Source organism: Chaetodon trifascialis, chromosome 4 (genome assembly GCF_039877785.1).
Source record: "Chaetodon trifascialis isolate fChaTrf1 chromosome 4, fChaTrf1.hap1, whole genome shotgun sequence".
In the NCBI taxonomy this organism is placed as follows: Eukaryota; Metazoa; Chordata; class Actinopteri; order Chaetodontiformes; family Chaetodontidae; genus Chaetodon; species Chaetodon trifascialis.
In genome coordinates, this window is record NC_092059.1 from 23,193,390 (window position 1) to 23,211,829 (window position 18,440).

Sequence of the window (18,440 nt, forward strand, 5' to 3'; positions counted from 1 at the left end):
CCACTGGACAACAGGTTTGACATCTTAAGCCTGTAGGATTTCCCTCCCGTCGGTGCCTGGTCCAGCTCGCCTCCAGGACCTGTCCACCCAACTGGCCATGGCTCTCACCAGGCCAAGCACCAGGATCCGCCAGCCCAACATGGTCCCTCCCTTCCAGCTCGGCCCGGAGCAACCACAACGTGACACCAGCAGGCTCCACCTCGCCCCCGCCGCACCCTCAGGGAGCCAGTGGTGCAGCACACTCTCCCCTCGGTGGTCAGGCACGTGGCAGTGCTCGGCGGCTGGATCTTCTGCCACCCTGAAGCCCGCGTCATGGAGGTTGCATCCGCCGCTCTTCAGCTGTGAGCGCAGCACAGCCCGGCCTCCACCCTGGTCTTGGAGGCCGGCATCAACGATGTCAAAAATCAGCAGTTGGAGGTCCGGAAGAAGGACTTCGTGTTGCTGATCGACCACCTGTTTGACATGGGGAAGCGACTACTTATCTCTGGCCTGCTTCCCCCACCACGCTATGGTGACATCATTACCAGCTGGCTTCGTCAGCTGCACCTGTGACTGAAGGGATACTGCCTGACAAAAAACATCATGTATGTGGGCAATTTTATAGCGTTTTTAAACAGGCCTTGCCTTTTTAAACGGGACAATCTACACCCCAATCAGGAGGGTTCACGGCTTTTATCAGTCAACATTGACCTTACTGTCCGGTCCTGCACTTCAGCCACCTCCTGACTAACAGGTATGACTCATGCACACAAGCCCTCTGCCCCACACTCACCCTCACCCTCACCCTCACCCTCGCCCACTACATGTTTCACCCACACCATGCACACCTTTCCATCAGTAACCCCCTCTTCTCCACCGAAACCTCAGGACATTCACATCATTACATCAATCACTTCACACAGACATTTAAAACCCAGGAATGTTTTTAGACCCAGCACTGTTTTTAACATTCCCTTAAAACACCATGATGAGTGCACGTTTGCAACAGATATCAAATTAGCTGTGCTGAATGTGCCCCCCGTTTTAAACAAATCTTTTATCATAAATGATTTAATTTTAGACAAAAACCTAGATGGCATTCTCCTTACAGAGACATGGCTTGGCACCGATGGACCTGTTGTTCTCTCTGCTTCTATCACAAGAACTACAATGTCTGCAAATGCAGTTCCTTTTAACAGTTCTACATCATTGGAGCACCATGCCTTTGTTCTTAGCAGCCCTCCTATTCTTTGCATAATGGTCTACAGACCACCCCAGTATTCATCATCTTTTATCAGGGAATTCTCTGAATTCTTATCAATCATTCACACCACCTACAACAGGATTTTAATAACTGGTGATTTTAATCTACACATCGACGACAACTCGGACCCAGTATCCAGAGAATTTTTAAACCTCTTAAACTGTCTGGATTTTAAACAGCACATTACGCAGCCGACCCACAGCAGGGGACACACCCTGGACTTGGTCATAATTTATGGCCTGTCCGTGGGTATGTCCTCTGTTGTGGATCTGGCTGTGTCCGACCACTACTGTGTGTTTTTTAACCAGTTTTAATCAGCAGGAGGCACCAGTGAGAACAGTGAGTAAATGCTACCTAACTCCTGAAGTGGCTGCAAATTTTATCCAGATTTTACAGTGCAGAGATTTTACCAGCACCCTGTGATTTTGTCATTGACAATTTTAACAGTAATCTGAAGTCAACGCTGGACTCAGTGGCTCCTCTTTTAACAAAAACAATTAAGAAAAAACCCATACCTCCGTGGAGAAATGAGGAAATTAAGCAACTGAAAAGAAACTGCAGGAGTGCTAAGAGGAAATGGAGAAAATCAAGGCTAACAGAAAAGTCAATTTTAGGCCCAACTGTTTTTAATCATTACATGCTACCCCTCGTGGACGTCATCAGGAGGCACGGCATCAGCTTCCATGGTTATGCTGATGATATGCAACCGTACATTGCCGTGTCTCCTGATTACACAGGGCCAATTGATGCCCTTTTTAACTGCATTTTGGAAATCAAGTCATGGATGGCAGAAAATTTCCTTCAGCTCAACCAGGACAGTACAGAGGTTTTAATCATTGGTCCTGAAGGCCAGAGAGATGTGATTTTTGACTCTGACCTTACTTTTATTCCACACATCAAAAACATAACAAAGATAGGTTTTTACCATCTTAAGAATATAGCCAGAGTCTGCCCGTTTCTCTCCCAGGCCAGCACGGAGGTGCTGATGCATGCTTTTATGTCTTGTCGCTTAGTTTACTGTAATGCCCTGCTCTCTGGTCTTCCAAAAATGAGTATCTCCAATCTTCAATTACTACAGAATTCAGCTGCACAAGTGCTGATGAGGACCAGAGGGCAAGGCAAGGCAAGGCAAGGCAAGGCAAGGCAAGGCAAGGCAAGGCAAGGCAAGACAAGGCAAGGCAAGGCAAGGCAAGCAAATTTATTTGTATAGCACAATTCATACACTAGGCAATTCAAAGTGCTTTACAGAAGCATAAAAATACATTAAAATCCTACATTTCAAAGAAAGAAAGAAAGAAAGAAAGAAAGAGATTAGAAGAGAATGGAAATATAAAAATAAAATACAATTAAAGGAAAATTAAAAACATAAGCCAGTAAAAGACAATAATTTAGCATTTAGAATGATTAAAATCATTGAGCAAATAAATTTACTTCAAGTAAAAGCTGTAGCAAATAATAATGTTTTCAACCCTGATTTAAATGAGCTGACAGTTGGTGCAGACCTCAGGTGTGCAGGGAGAATGTTCCACAAGTGAGGAGCATAATAACTGAAAGCTGCTTCACTTTGTTTGCTTCTGATTCTGGGAACACACAATAGACCTGTCCCTGATGACCTGAGAGGTCTGGATACTTCATATGGAGTTAATAAATCTAGAATATATTTTGGTCCTAGACCATTTAATGCTTTGTAGACCAAAAGTAAGATTTTAAAGTCTATTCTTTGACTCACAGGAAGCCAATGTAGTGATCTGAGGACTGGTGTGATATGGTCCATTTTTCTGGTGTTTGTAAGGACTCGTGCAGCAGCATTTTGAATAAGCTGTAGTTGCCTAGTTGATTTTTTGTTTAGGCCAGTAAAGACGCCATTGCAATAGTCCAACCTACTGAAAATTAATGCATGAACAAGTTTTTCCATGTCTTCTTTGGACAGACAACCCTTAATTCTGGTTATATTTTTCAGGTGGTAGTAGGCTGATTTGGAAATCAACTTTAAATGGTTGTTAAAATTCAGGTCAGAATCAATAGTTACACCAAGATTTCTGGCTTTATCTGTTGTTGTAAGTGACATGGAGTTACGGTGAGCACTGATCTTTGACCTTTTATTTTTGGGGCAAAATACAATTACTTCTGTCTTATCTGCATTAAGCTGAAGAAAATTATGGCACATCCACTCACTGATTTGATGAATACACTCAATCAGTGAAAGTAAGGGACTGTAGTCATGTGACGACACATAAATACAAAGTTGTGTATCATCTGCGTAAGTATGATAAGAAATATTATGATGCTCCATAATCTGAGCTACGGGCAACATGTAGATATTGAAAAGAAGTGGTCCAAGAATGGACCCTTGTGGCCCCCCACACATCATCTTTTTTTCATTCAGACACATGCTCACCAATTGACACAAAGTAGTCTCTATCTTGTAAACAGGATTTGAACCAGTGTAGTACAGTGCCAGTAAGTCCCACCCACTTTTTCCAGTCTGTCAAGAAGTATGTCCTGATCAACCGTATCAAAGGCAGCACTGAGATCTAATAATACTAAGACTGAGGTTCTGGAAGCATCATTATTCAGATGTATGTCATTTAAAACTTTGATAAGTACAGTCTCAGTGCTGTGGTGTGGACGAAATCCAGACTGAAATGTATTAAAAAGATTGTTCTGCATCATGAAAGCATGCTTTTGCTGAAACACAACCCTTTCAATAATTTTTCCTAGAAAGGGAAGATTTGATATTGGCCTGTAGTTACTTATTACTGAAGCATCCAGATTAGTCTTTTTCAGGAGAGGTTTTATTACTGCAGTTTTCAAGGGCTGGGGAAACTGACCAGACTGAAGAGAATTATTTTTTATCTGCAACACATCTGGAGCTATGCGATTAAAAACATTTTTAAAAAACTTTGTTGGCAGAGTATCAAGGCAGCATGTTGTGGATTTTAACTGTGATACAGTTTCTGTCAGCCTTGTATGACCTAGAAGATTGAAATGTGCTAGATCATTTTGCCTGAGCTGGAACTGCACACTGTTTGTCTTATCCTTGAAATTTTATCTGTAAAAAAGGCTGCAAAATCATTGCATGACTTGTTGGATAGCAGCTCAGGAGGGACTGATGCTGTGGGGTATGTCAGTCTATCCACAAAAACAAAAGTGTGGATAGAAAACAAAGTGCGGGCATTATTACAGTTTCTGTTGATACTGTAATCTCTGAGAAGAATGCTTTTCTTGCCTTCTTTAGTTCATGGTTATAGGTGTGGAGACTGTTTTTGTAAGTCTCATAATGAACCTGGAGTTTGGTTTTTCACCACCTGTGCTCTGCCTGTCTGCAGACTCTTTTCTGGACTTTGACCAGTGTGGTGTTTCTCCAAGGTGACCAAAACTTTGGTCTTAATTGGGGCAATGGAGTCAATAATAGTCATAACTTTGGAACTGAAACTATTTACGAGGTCATCAGTTGAAGCTGAGGGCAGTGTTGGTGATGGTGTAAAAGAGTGGGTAAAGACTGCACAGGTGTTATCATTAATAAAACGCTTTTTGATTGCCTCTGTTCCACTTTTATTAAGAACAGCAGGTGTGGCCATTTTAAATGACACACAGTAATGATCAGAAAGAGCAACATCCGTCACCACAACCTCAGTGATATTAAGCCCTTTGGAGATAACCAAATCTAATATATGCCCTTTATTATGTGTTGGAATACATGTTAAATTCGATGATGTGATGTTTCTGGAGAGATGGACCGATCTTCTCCTCCTAACTATTGAGACATCAATCGACGAAGCTTCCAGCACAATGGGCCCTGGCTTTTCCTTGGAAAAGTCAGGCATAACATTTGCCTTAAAAGCTGGACCCAGAACACATCAGTTACCAACACAAATAGGTGGCTGTGCTGGGCTCTTATTAGGGGACTGGAGTAGGTTCAGATCAAGCCATGGAGGGGGTGGAGGTGGTGCCCATCGGTGCTGGGGTGGTGGAGGGGGACAGGGTGGTTGTAGGGGGCGGGTTGGAATTTGGGGGGACAGGATCCCAGATGGGCGAGGAGTAAGTCTGATACCAGCGCTGACAAGTTTGTTCATTTGGTCAGTAAACTCCAGCAGGGGGGAGGAGGGTGATGGGATACCCAGTGAAGATGATGAGCTAGATGGAGTTTGGGCAGTTGGAGATGGTGACCTAGGCTGAGTTTTAGTGGTTGGAGATGGTGACCTAGGTGGAGTTTTAGTGGTTGGAGATGGTGACCTAGGTGGAGTTTTGGTGGTTGGAGTTGGTGAATCCTCACGAGCAGTGGCCTCTGGTGGAGGACATGAGGCATGCCCTTTGTCGCTCTGGCATCCTTCATAGTTAGAGCATACAGGCGGGGGGAGAGTTGGTTTGCCCTCATGTTTTGGTGTTTGCTTCTTTTGTTTGGATTCCTCTTGTTTCTTGTCCTTGGGAATGGGAACAGTGTGATGCAGGAAGAAAGATAGGTTGGAGACAAAAAGTTTCACTCCTGACTTGTTTAGGGAAAGTCCGTCTCCTTTGAAAAAATGTGTGTGGTCCCAGAAAAAGTTGAATTTGACAATAAAATGCACTGGACATCACATGCAGTTGAAAGCCATCTGTTTACTGCCAACAGTCTGCTGAATCTCTCTCCTCCTCCTCTGACTGGTGGTAAAGGCCCACTGAAGAAGACTTCAGCATTCAGAGAGCTCACTGCATTTAGCAGTTTACCTAAATCTCGTTTGAGCACTTCAGATTGTTGTTTCGCAATTTCAGTTGCCACTGTGTGCAGTACAAGGTATTTCAGAGTTGGAATTTCTGCAACAATACTGAGGATTTTGTCGGTCATGTTGGAGACTGTATCATCAGGAAAGCACAACACTTTTGTGTTTCTGCTGTACATTCTTCCCACATCTTTAATAGCAGAATCACCAACAACCAGAGTCTCATGACCAGTCAGTAGCTTTCCTTGTAGCTTTCTATCTTGGGAGCTTTGTTGCTCATGTTCCCTTTAGCTTTTATCCATGGCTGTGTCTTACTCTGCACAGGTGTTGAGTAGGATGATAAAGCAGGCCAGCCTGTCGCATCACAGATCTCTGGGCACTGCGTTCTACCTGTTAGACGTCTCCCCATATCAGCTGATTTACTCTTGGACTTTGCCCCAAGAGCATTCCAGGGAGGACTAATACTGGCAGATTTATCACCTGGTACACAGCCCTTTAGTTTCGAGGGAGCTGTATCAGAGCTAATTAGCTGGATGTTAGCATTCTCCAGTCCGCTGTTTTGAGTCAGTGGCAAAGTGCTGTCATTTCCACAAGGTCCGTTCACTTCTGCATTTATTTCCAGACGCTGAACTTGAGTTTCCAACACGAAGTTTGCAGAGGTCATCTGTGGAGAAAGGAGGCCTCTTGGTGTTAGTTAGCTTTAGCTGCCAGCAGGCTTTTTCTGTTGGTAGGCCGAAGCAGGCTTTTTCTGTCAGTAGGCCAGAGCAGAGTGTAACTGTGAAATATCAGAGGTTGCAAGGGTCATCCACAACTTTTAAATATTTATCCATAAAATATGTGTTTAGATGTCCAATTCAGCCAAAAATTGAAACTTTCAAGTTTAAGGAAAATTAAAATAAATACAGAAAACAAGATGGGAAATCACAAGCCCAGACAGAAACCAGCTACCAGAGGAGGAGGATCATGCGCAGGAGCACATTACATCAGTTTTAAAATCGCTGCTTTGGCTCCCTGTGCGTTTCAGGATAATTTTTAACGTTCTTTTATTAGTTTTTAAATGTCTTAACGGTCTGGGGCCTTCTTATTTATCTGACCTACTTTTACCCTATCAACCCTCGCGGACCCTGAGGTCCTCCGGCACTGGCCTCTTAACCATACCAAAAGTAAGAACTAAAACACACGGGGAGGCGGCTTTTAGTTATTATGGCCCCCGATTGTGGAACAGCCTGCGGGAGAACCTCAGGGCCGCAGAGACTGTTGAGGTTTTTAAAAAGAGGCTCAAGACTCACCTTTTTAATTAGGCTTTCAATTGATTTGTTTGATTTATCTCATTCCTTTAATCAGGCTTCTTATTTCATAATCAGGCTTAATCAGGCTTCTCATATTTAATCTTTATTTGTATCTTATTTTAGTTGCATGTTTTAACGACGTTAAAAAAAACGACGATGTTTATTTACTATTTATTTCATTTACTCATTTTGTTTCATTCAATGTTTATGTCTTAGTCCCTTGGTTTTTAGCTGCAGCGTTTCCTCATGGAGCCCCCCCCACACTGGGAGCTACTCTTGGTCTACTGATGGGGGCGCTGCCGAGGGGACGGTTCTGGCCTGGATGGCTGGAGGCCTCTGCATCTCGGCGTGGGGCCTCCTGTCTGCCTGGGTCGGGGTGGTCTCGGGTGGCGCTCCCTCTCAGTGTGGATGGCCCCCTAAGGTGGCTTATTCCTTGCCTTGTCCATATGGGTGCGCGGGTGTGTGTGTGCGTACGTGCGTGTCTGTGAGTCTCTATATGTCTCTATGGGCTGTGTCACGTTCTGACCTAGAATGAGGGTAGTCTGGCAAAAAGCTGACTGGAAAAAGTGTAATTTATCCTCCAAACTCAACAAAAGGTAGCAAGACAGAGTCTGTTTGATGAAAACAAATAAAGTGTTTTATGGCCCATTTAAGATGGGGCAAATAATAGAACAAAATGCAACAAAAAAGAAAAAAACTACCTACAAAGAATCACTGCCAGGTCTACACAGCACCACAGCCCTTCTCTGACTGCCTCGGCAGTTTAGATCCCCTCAATTTAAAGGCTAGGCCCCTCCCACTGGACCATACCATCTTTAATTGGAATCAATCAATTCAACCCCAGATCATCTTCCATATTAGAACCCATTTCCCACATCTATTTACATTTGTTTACCCTACACCAAAGGAGTCAAAGCATCCCCATAATGCCTGATTTAACACTCCCATCAAGTAGTATGGTGCAGTAAGATGGACTGAGCATTCTCCCTTTATACCCAGACGCCTGAAACTATGCTCAGGCCTTTTGTCCCTGCCAGGAACCAGGAAGCACTGTGGTAAGAAAAGAACATAATTCGCTACAAACAAACTCATAATCCACAATCTTTTAATAATAAAAAGTTAAATCAATTGATAATTATGGTCTTTTGTGTGTTTCTATAGAACTTTATGAGCATGTTACCTGGCTAACGTGGCATCTGGAATGAGTGATGGTGTGATGTGTTATCAGTGGCAGGGAAAACTGCCACAGGCTGGATTTTCTTTTTTGCTGTTTTTTGCCTCCGTGAGGCACTTTGTGTTGCATTTAAGTATGAAAAGTGCCATATAAATAAAGTTTGATTTGATTTGATTTCTTGATTTGAGTACATATCTACTCTAATATGTGCAGAAATACATACCGTAGTGCAAAAAAAAAAAAAAAAAAAAAAAAGTAGATTATAACACCTAGAAAGAAATATTCATGTAAGACACTTTAATGAGCTCATTGTTGGGGGTTATTAAAGTGAAAGTGACAGGGTGGTAGAAAGGCCAGCTCTCCCAGTCACTTAGTTCACGAACCTGTCTTTAGCCTGCCAGCGTTCAGTTATACAGCCAGGGACCTGACATGTGTGTTCCCACCTGTCGCCACCTAGATCCAGGTCCAGAGTCTTTCATGACCACACAGCCAGGCTGCTGGAGTCTGCTTTTGGTTGAGCAGGGATGGTTCCAACTCAACACATAGTTCCCACTTATGGTCAATGAAGATCTCATCTGTTTTCAGAATAAGCCCATGCAGCCTGCAGACTAAACATTTTCTTGGGCTTCGGGGGTCCTGACACCACCTCAACAGTGCATCATATAATCATATGATTTCAGTTTGAATTATCGATATTTTCCAATACCGTTAGGCTTGCTTATTTTTGCAAACACAGTTGTAAAACAGTCCTTCATTTGTTTTCCATCTTGAAAACATGAGATTCGATGAATGTTATAGTTCTTTGAATGGTCAAACATTTCTTTGCAGAGCAAAAACATCATGTTGCTTATTAAGTAACGAAGAGACAGCAGAAAAAAAACATTTTTTATTAGCCTTGCAGGCTAACTAGCAGTCAAGCTGAGCAGAAGCTGTTGTATAAATAATGAAAGAGTTTTTAATTAGTACCATGAGTAATTATGGACAACCACACAAAAAAGTGAATATTGTGTGTAGTTTCATATTTGCACTAGTGTTTCTCCTGTACAAAACAGGTGAGAAAAACAAGAATAACACAAATAGGGAATGGGAATGTGATGTCATCAACAGCAAATCAGTCATTTTAGAGTATACTAACAGTATCATGGTCAGTATGGTAACGTTGCCAGGTAGTTTCAACCCGTACAACTTGGCATAACTCTGTTAAACTTCTTTTTCAAGATGGTTGATAAACACTGTCATATTGTGGGCTGTGACATCCAATCGCATGACCAACAAAAAAACAAAAAAAAAATTAGATCATGTGAGGAGTAGGACCGAAGGACAGACAATGGGACTACAGCTTCGACATTTTCTCACTTAATTAACTTCAGTTTTGTAATATGTCACTACTTTGCTCTGCCAAGAGCTTCTCTTTTTATGAGCACTTATCTTTGATGCATACTTTATATATTTCTGATGATGAATGATTGAAAGATGACAAATGACTGACAGTGACAGATAATGACAGCTAATGCTATCCTCCAAATACGGCAGTGCTGCCCCAGAGTTCTTCATTCCCATTCACTATTGGGAAGATGAAGTTAATCTCACACTGTTGAATTTTGAGGAACATCGTCTTGTCTATGCTGCCATGTTGTGAGGATCCTGTTGCTGATTTCCTCTGGTACATGCTGCTAACATTATATCTCTGTCATATAATGATAGGTTAGTAGTTACTGAAAGCTTAAACTCTTGACATGTGCTCTGTTTTATATTTGTCTTGACTGTGACTTACAGGACCCAGTGAAGTAGAAACTACTTGTTGTGAGGAGCTACAGAGGCACATGTGTTAGCATGTGCATGTAGCACACACTTACATTAATAACTAGGATGTAGGAGTGGAAAGCATGATATGACAAAACAGATGATCTGAAACATTAATCAAATAATTCTTTCTGGTTAAAAGACAAATAATAAACCCAGTGAGGTAATGAATACCAAGTACTGTTTGTCAAAGATCCAGATTAGCTGTTGACACTCTTTCAATACATCGAACCTTTGTGAAAGAACATATGTTGCTCGAGTACCACAGGACCCTGTCCTTAATTTAGAAATGACCAAAATCTCAGAAATACTGTACAACTTCGTATTCATAGCCAAAGAAATGGAAATATAAACTGTGTATATATAATAAACAACGTAGTAAAGCCTTTACTTTTATGTGAACTGTCTGGATCTTGACCTCCATCAAGGTATAAAGGGTCTCTGCTATACTGAGTTGTCTGTCGGTAATGGAGCTCTCAGGTCACAGCAGCCATCATGACGTGTCTGCTTGTGGATACCAAGACTTTCCTGATGCCGCTGGCTGCTGTGGTGCCTTGTGGTGTCCTCCATACCATACCTACCATAGCTTCCGCCTCTGATGGGTCCAGGAACACCTGAGCTTCATCAGCTCACTCAGATGATCTGTAAAACAAAATCTAAAGCTCAACAGCTCATTGTAGCTTAAAGTAGTCCAATTACTGTGTATCAGACTACAGACTTAGACTTCTAATGTGTCTCTGTGGTGGGTCGGTCTGGCAGACAGTATACCCTTTTGCAGGTAACTGTAGTCATGTGCTGGCATGTATTGGAAACAGAGGTTACGCCAACTGCATCTCAAATGTGTAGTTATGGCAACAGCTTCACACAGTGCACAAATGATAGCAAGTAATTTATTCAATCAATTATTGAAGAAGAAACTGATCACACAGAACATTTGACTTTGAGTGCATGTTGTGTTGCAACATACTAAAAGCTGGTAAATACAGCCTACGACTCAATCAAATAATCACTTCACTGAATGTTTCTGAAAGTTTTCTATTGCGTTTGGTTTCATGATTGAGCACCTTACCTTCGCAAGAATCACCACGCTCTTGTAGTTTGCCTGGCATGTGAGTTAGCAGAACTGCATCCTTCCACAGCGAAACTGCGATTGAGTCTTTAGGGTTTTGTGACTTTTAAACTAAGTTAACTACACAAAATGTATACACGTAGTCCAAGAACTGAATAGTATGCAATGTGCTGGTATGTGCGAGGAGGTAGTGCACCAGAGTCTGTAATCCTGTCTTGGGCTGCCAAATATGGATGTTGTTTATCTTACTATGTTTGACCAAGTACTGCTGCTTGGCATTGCGAGTCAACTTCTCCTGGCAGGGGTCCTTTTTCGCTTATTCCCTTCTCTATCTCTTCCCCTCTCCATCATATTTGACCGATTTAACCAGCTTCTTTGCTTATCAAAACAAAAAGTAAGCATATAACCACCATAGCAGGCACAGGTAACAGCACGTTACAAGATAGTGCCTCCATCCCAACATGGTGTGATGTATCTTCACAGTCTGTATATTGAATATGACTAACTAGGCCTATCTCAACCACACACAACAAAATGTGGGACAGAATATAATTGTAATAGTTGTATATTGTCTGTGTAGCCAGTGTTTTCCTCTTGGGTAAAACAGGTGACAAAAACAGAGGAAAACATTGCTTGCTAACCCAATGTGTTACAGTATATTCAGTTTTTACCTGCTGCCCTTGTTTCCTCATCTGTTCATTGGTGCCCTCGGTACTTTTCCACTCTCAGCCACGCCCACCTGCCTGCTCACCTGATCACACACCTGAAACTCATAGCAATCAATCAGACTGTCATTGTTTTCATGCAAGAGTCTCCAGCTAAATCTCATGGACTGATCTCCCATTGCTGACCCTGCCTGTTTCTGACTACACCTGTTCTCCTGTTCCCCAGTAACTACCTTAGCCTTTTGTCCTTGACCACGAGTCTTGCTTTTCGTTTTCTGCATATTGTTTGCCTACTCTAACACTCTGTATTCTGCACGTCCCAAGTCCAGAGGCTGTACTTGTTGCTGCTAATCTGGTCCTGCCAGAAATGGAGTACTAAAACATCCCAACGTTAAAGAGTTACTGACCATTTGGACTGCGTACAGGAAGGTGCTAATTCAGAGAGAGACGGGATGTCTGGCTTGGAGTATCTTCTCCCATTCCTTCAGGTGAGCTGGAGACACAGACAGTTCAACTTCAAAAGGTTACCTAGCACTTTGACTGTTTTTCATGGAGATGCTAATCTTTTTTGATAGCTCCACACCAGATGAGGACAGTAAAACTGTCTGAATGGACAATTGCCAGGCCTCAGGGAAACCTCCAAAATCAGACAGTACTGGCAACTCAGGCATTCCTGTAGCAAACTGTTTTGTGTGTGCCTTCTTTATATCACACCAGGATTCAACTTTGGATGTTCCTACAGTACTAAACTCACAATTTGTATGGTATTAATGTTTTTCCTGTGTTTTGATCTTAACTTCCATAAATCTTCTGTCCAAGTTTCTGTCATGGAGCCATAATGCCATCTAGAGACTAGAAGCGGTTAAATAAATATTTTCTATTCAAGTCGTTGTCAGTTGGTGTCCTTTTGAGCTGGAATAGACCATCACTGTATCGAGAGCTCACACTTCACATTATCAGACTGATCTACTGTTAATTCATTAATTATCAAATCAGTGTTGAAAGAAAGAATAAAAATCCTTCTGAGCTGAGGAAGGTTGGTGCCCCTTTTCATGTTAACGAGGGCAAACATTACACCCAAAGGTTTAGTGACCTGATTCCCCTACACTACTTTGTGACACAGTGTTTAGAGGTTTTTAAAAGCTCAGGTTGGTGAAGAAAAGGGCTCTTTAGCTACAGCTGTGGCCCTCAAATGTTTCTGTCACATGGCACACTATTAATGAAAACAAGTATTTGCAAGACACAGCTTTGCACATGATTATACATAGGTTAGGTTAAGTCATCATTAAGACTAATTTTAAGCCATGCTTGGCTAACACCCATCCACTGTTTATAATGCAGTAAATAATACAGAGCCATAGAATGCAGACTGATGTAGACACTGTGTGTTGCTGCATTTACTATTGGCCTGTAGCTGGCATCCAGTACTGCTGCTGTGTTGAGTGACTGTCCGTCCATATGGAATAATGAGCACTGATGACTACTTAGCCCCTATGGGATGGAATAGCCCATTATTGCTTTGCTTTTGCATAATCTCATATACAATCCAGCATATGACTGCTTCAAGGCTCTTACTTCTTCTTTGTGTTTTACTCCTGCTGCTGGAAATAAAAATAATAATGAAATTGAATTAGAACTCAGATTGCACTCATTTTGTTTATTTGATTTCATGTTGTGAAAGGCAGCCTACGCAGCAGACCAAAAGCTTTTGGGAGAGCACAGAGTCTCACATCTTATATTCATATTACTCTTTAATAACTTGAAAATGATGCAGCTATCAGGTGAAATCGTGAGATGTCTTGGCTGGCCTAAGCCCCCAGTGTTTCAGGATTCTCACAGCACCTCTGTCAGCTAGCCCTCCGACGTGTCAGCAGCGCTCACATTCTATGGTTCTCTCTTTTTCAGCCATGTTTTGGAAGTTTCATTCTTTTTCTAAAGGGCAGCAATGACATCAAACCCACCGGGAGGAAGCCATTTAGCGATCCTGCGACAGACAGGGGGATTACAATTTGACAGAAGGACCGATTCGAATGACAGATAAGGGGAGGAACAATAGCGTAATGTGTGCTGTCAAGCAGAGGATATTTGAAAGGGAATCAGACCCTGGCTGTCAAGAAAGGTTTTTCCTTTCTCTTTGAAAGCCTTTTTCCAGACATCTGAATGGTCTGACTCCTTTTGAAATTTGAGGTAGGGGCAGTACTGTCTATCTGCCTTTTTCACAGCAGGATAAGACTGATTAGTTTATTTTTCCTAGTGTCTTTTCCTCCTCAGTGTCTTCAAGAGATTTGATAAAGATCTCAGTGTCAATAAGAAAATGTCAGTATATTAATATGTTATACAATCAGCTGATCAGCTACACAAACATTTCTTCCGTTTCATTTCTTTCTAAATATTTCATCAAAGGTGTAACAAATAGCAAGCAACAACCTCTAGTACTGAATCTTTGAAAAGTGTCAGTACTATGGATGAAAAACACCAGGGATGCCTGCGTGTGAAGATAAATCCAACATTCAAACGAATGCAGCAGAGTAACATTTATTAAACATGTCCCATGAGAGCATATCAGTTGTGTCATATAACAGAAATATTTGCTTATCTCAAAACTAAACCTTTGAAATCATGTCCTTGAGGCTATGTATCTTTCCATATGGTAAACACTGTCAGCATTCATTATATGTGCTTGTAGATAACGGGATCAAATTCCCAATATGCCTTACTCTGTTCATGAATATTGAAATGGGAGCATATTCATTTGCCTTCATACAAATGCAATAATATCCAATCTGCTTCTGCTGTTTGTCCAACAAACAGGGAGAAAGGAGACATAATTAGACCCCTGAGAAACAGTGCTGCTTCTGTTCATACTTTGTCCACATTTTTTTAACCTTACTACTGCATCTACACCTGCTGCATTGTTATAATAGCCTATGAAAAACACAGTTCTTGTTCTTGCCTTTGTGTGGAGTTCAGCAGATCAGCCCTCCTGAATGACCGGCGCTGACGACAGCACTCATGGTGATTAACTTGAATATCGGGCTGTGTTGGGGAACAGATGGACAGAAATCACCAGCTCAATGTTGTGCAGCCGAACAAATGTGGGCTTTTGGCAGTAGGACCATTGTTGTTGCTCAGTTTTCACGGTCCAGACGTTCACGCAGGTTCACCAAGAGAGAAAGAGCCTTTTTTCCACCACAGCAGACATCATTTCTCTGTGGCTAATGAGAGACAAACCCCGACACCACCTCCTCTTCAACCTAAACTCTTTGTTGAGAAATAATCAGAATGATTAATGTTTGAAATGGAACTGCTGAGTTTCAGCTCACCTGATAACCTTTCCCAGATTCAGCTCAAACCCAATTGTCTCGTAATAATGCTATGCCGCATTTTCAATGAAATTGCTTACAATGAGCAGTCTCCTCCATCTTATATGGAAAAAGGGTCATTTATTTGTGTCTCAGAAGAAATGGAGGGCCAGGTGCTCTTAAATCCTCTTGAAATTCAACACTGATATCTCTTTATGCAAGGCTCTTCACTTCTCTTGGGCTAAATTAAAGTCACATGTCATTCGAACACAGAAAATTTGAGAGGAAGTATCAAACAGCATATCAAGAGGAATACAGTTTTGGATGAACATATGCTGTTTCAAGACTGGTGAAGCAGCGCGTTGGGTTTTTAATGTGCAGACTAGATACTTTTGTTGGCCTTTTAGTTAGAGGAAAGTTTTTGTAGCTTGATCAATGCACAGAATATGTTGCGGTATACAAACTTTGGTTGACTCCTTTGTTTTCAGCGTAGATAAAAAACACACTTCATGCACCCTTAGGTCATTCACACATTTGCCTTTATTGGCGGCTATTTAGCTAGTTGAACATGTTGAATGGACCTTGGAAGCAGTCATTGTGAGACAGCTGTCTGACTGCCTGTTCTGCCCTGTAAATCAATGATTTCACCAACTTAGTGTAGTTTCCTCTAATTTTTAGCCTCTACCTATTGTTTAATTTTTCCACAAGCAAAAGACGGCAGACTGAGAAGCCGGTGCAAAGCAGTGGACAGCAAAACCTTACAGTGCCTGTGACAGTTTCTCAATATGCTCTATTTGTATTTGAACCATTAGAAAGAAACTGTTTGAACATAGTCACAGTTGTTGGAAGATGGTTAGTTAGTTTCATATTATATATGTTATTCATATATTTGTATATATAATTTCTATATGTGTGCACAAGTTTTGTGTTTAATCTTGTTATATTTTTCCCATGATATCATCCAATGAGTCAGTTTCTGATTAATATAGAGGTGGAAAAAAGGTTGTGCAGTTGCAGAATTATGCTTTATTTTATATCGACAGTGCCTGCTTTCAAGTTACAATCTAAACCTTTGATGATAGGTTGGTATGTATCTTACCAGCCTGCAAAAGATCCCTGCAGATGGTTGTTCCCAATAGCCGTACATTCAAGCTGGTGTTGCTACAATAGTGATTTCTCCTGATTTCCACCACTAAACAATCATGAAGGTTTCTCATTGTGTGAAATGCATTTAGAAATTGTTCACGGAAATTATGATAACCAATGATAAAATATACTTTCACGGATTAAACCTAAATGTGAAACCTTGTGGAATAGCTGTGTGGACAGAGGAAGTGAGTAAACGAAAACAGCACACCCTTGTCTGTGGCACAGCATGGTAACATTAGTCCTGATGCACATCATTTTATTACCTTCATCACACACATTTCCCCCCAGTTGTACAACACAGCAGGATGGAGGTTCATTCCCAGAAACACTCCACTTTTGTGGCCATGAGGTGTGATATTAATGTTTTAAATGCAGCAATATTGATGAGAGTCACCTCTAAGGTGACATAAACAAGGACAGAGTGTATTATGTTGGAAAAAGAGGCATTTAGTGTGCTGACTGCAGATGGGTTTTGCGAGTAATTGTTAAACTGTACATGCAGCAAGTGAGCAAACGGCACATCTCATTTCCCAGCTCAGTGCGGTGTTCAGCACTCTGTGCATAATGAGCTTTTGATTTATTCTCCTGATCAGTGAGTTTTTGTAACAGAAATTGGGCACATATAACACTTGAATCTCAATGACACTAAAGATGTAAATACTGTATGCAGGTTTATTGTAATGTAATAGATATCAGTGACAATGACAGTAAAGATTACATTACATATCTGATTTTTTTTTTGCCCATTTATTAGACACAGGAGTCGCCTTTTGTCAAACTATGTGACGGTAACAATGCCTACATGCTTCTATGCCTCAAAATGGAAAGCTAACACTCTGACCAAGCAAAATGAGACAGAGGAAATACTTTTGAAGCAGTTTTGAAACAGAGGAGGAGATAAATGCACAGAGCAGTGCTGCTGCAGATGAACTGCTCCTGATTACAGACATTTCTCTGTTATAATTTTGCATTTAAATGTTTTTCTCCTCACCAAATGCTTTTACTGTCCTTAAACTGTCATAAAGCAAGAATAACAATTTACAATTTAGCCAGTTCTTGAAGGCACGGCAGCACTAAAAAAATTCAAGTTCAACTTTTAGCCATCGCAGGTCCAAATTAAACCAACACATTGTGAGTGTGACTTTCTTATAATTAATCTTTCAATTCAAGAATAATCATGTCGGCAATCAAGGTTTCTGTTGTCAATAGCTCAAGGGTAATATGCTGTAATGAAGGGGATACAAAGCTGGCAACATTTCACATAGTCCCTAAGCAGCAGTGAAACTTTGCCATGTTACAACATATGTGTAAAGTGATGCATGCACGTCTGTGCTTAAAAAGGGTTGCACCACACAAATCAGTTCCAACAAAACACACGAGTGAAGAAAAAACACTAAAGCTTAAGTTAATATGGAATAAAGTTAACATAACTGACAGCTGATCAAAATGCCGATTAACAATGTAAACCAAGATTTATATATTGTTTCACAAACACAGTATTCCTCAAATTACAATGATGTAACTTCTTTTCATCAGTTAGAAGAAGAAGAAGAAGAAGAAGAAGAAGAAGAAGAAGAAGAAGAAGAAACTGTACTTTATTTATCACACACAACAATGCAATGCACTACATGCACACATGCCATGCTTATGTGAAATTAGTTCTCCACATTAGACCCATCTTGGCCCGTCATTCCTCCACGGCAGACCAGGAGCTGTGGGCTGGCAGCCGACAGCGGCGTCCGGGGACCCAGTTCCTTTTCGTCACCATTGTTCAGGTGGTGATCTTGCATGTTTTTAGTGGGGGTATTTTTATGGAGGATACCCCAGGTGAACACGAGGAGAACATGCAAACTCCACACAGAAAGCCCCCCTTTCTCCTTGAGCAGCAGGCACCGAAGGCATGGTGGAGGACACGCCACCAGTGGCCACAGCGGGATTTGAACCGGGACCTTCTAGATGTGAGGTGACAGTGTTACCACTTGTCCCACCGTGCCACCAATTAGCTTAGCATAACTGCATATTTTTCACTTACTCTAAACTGCATTG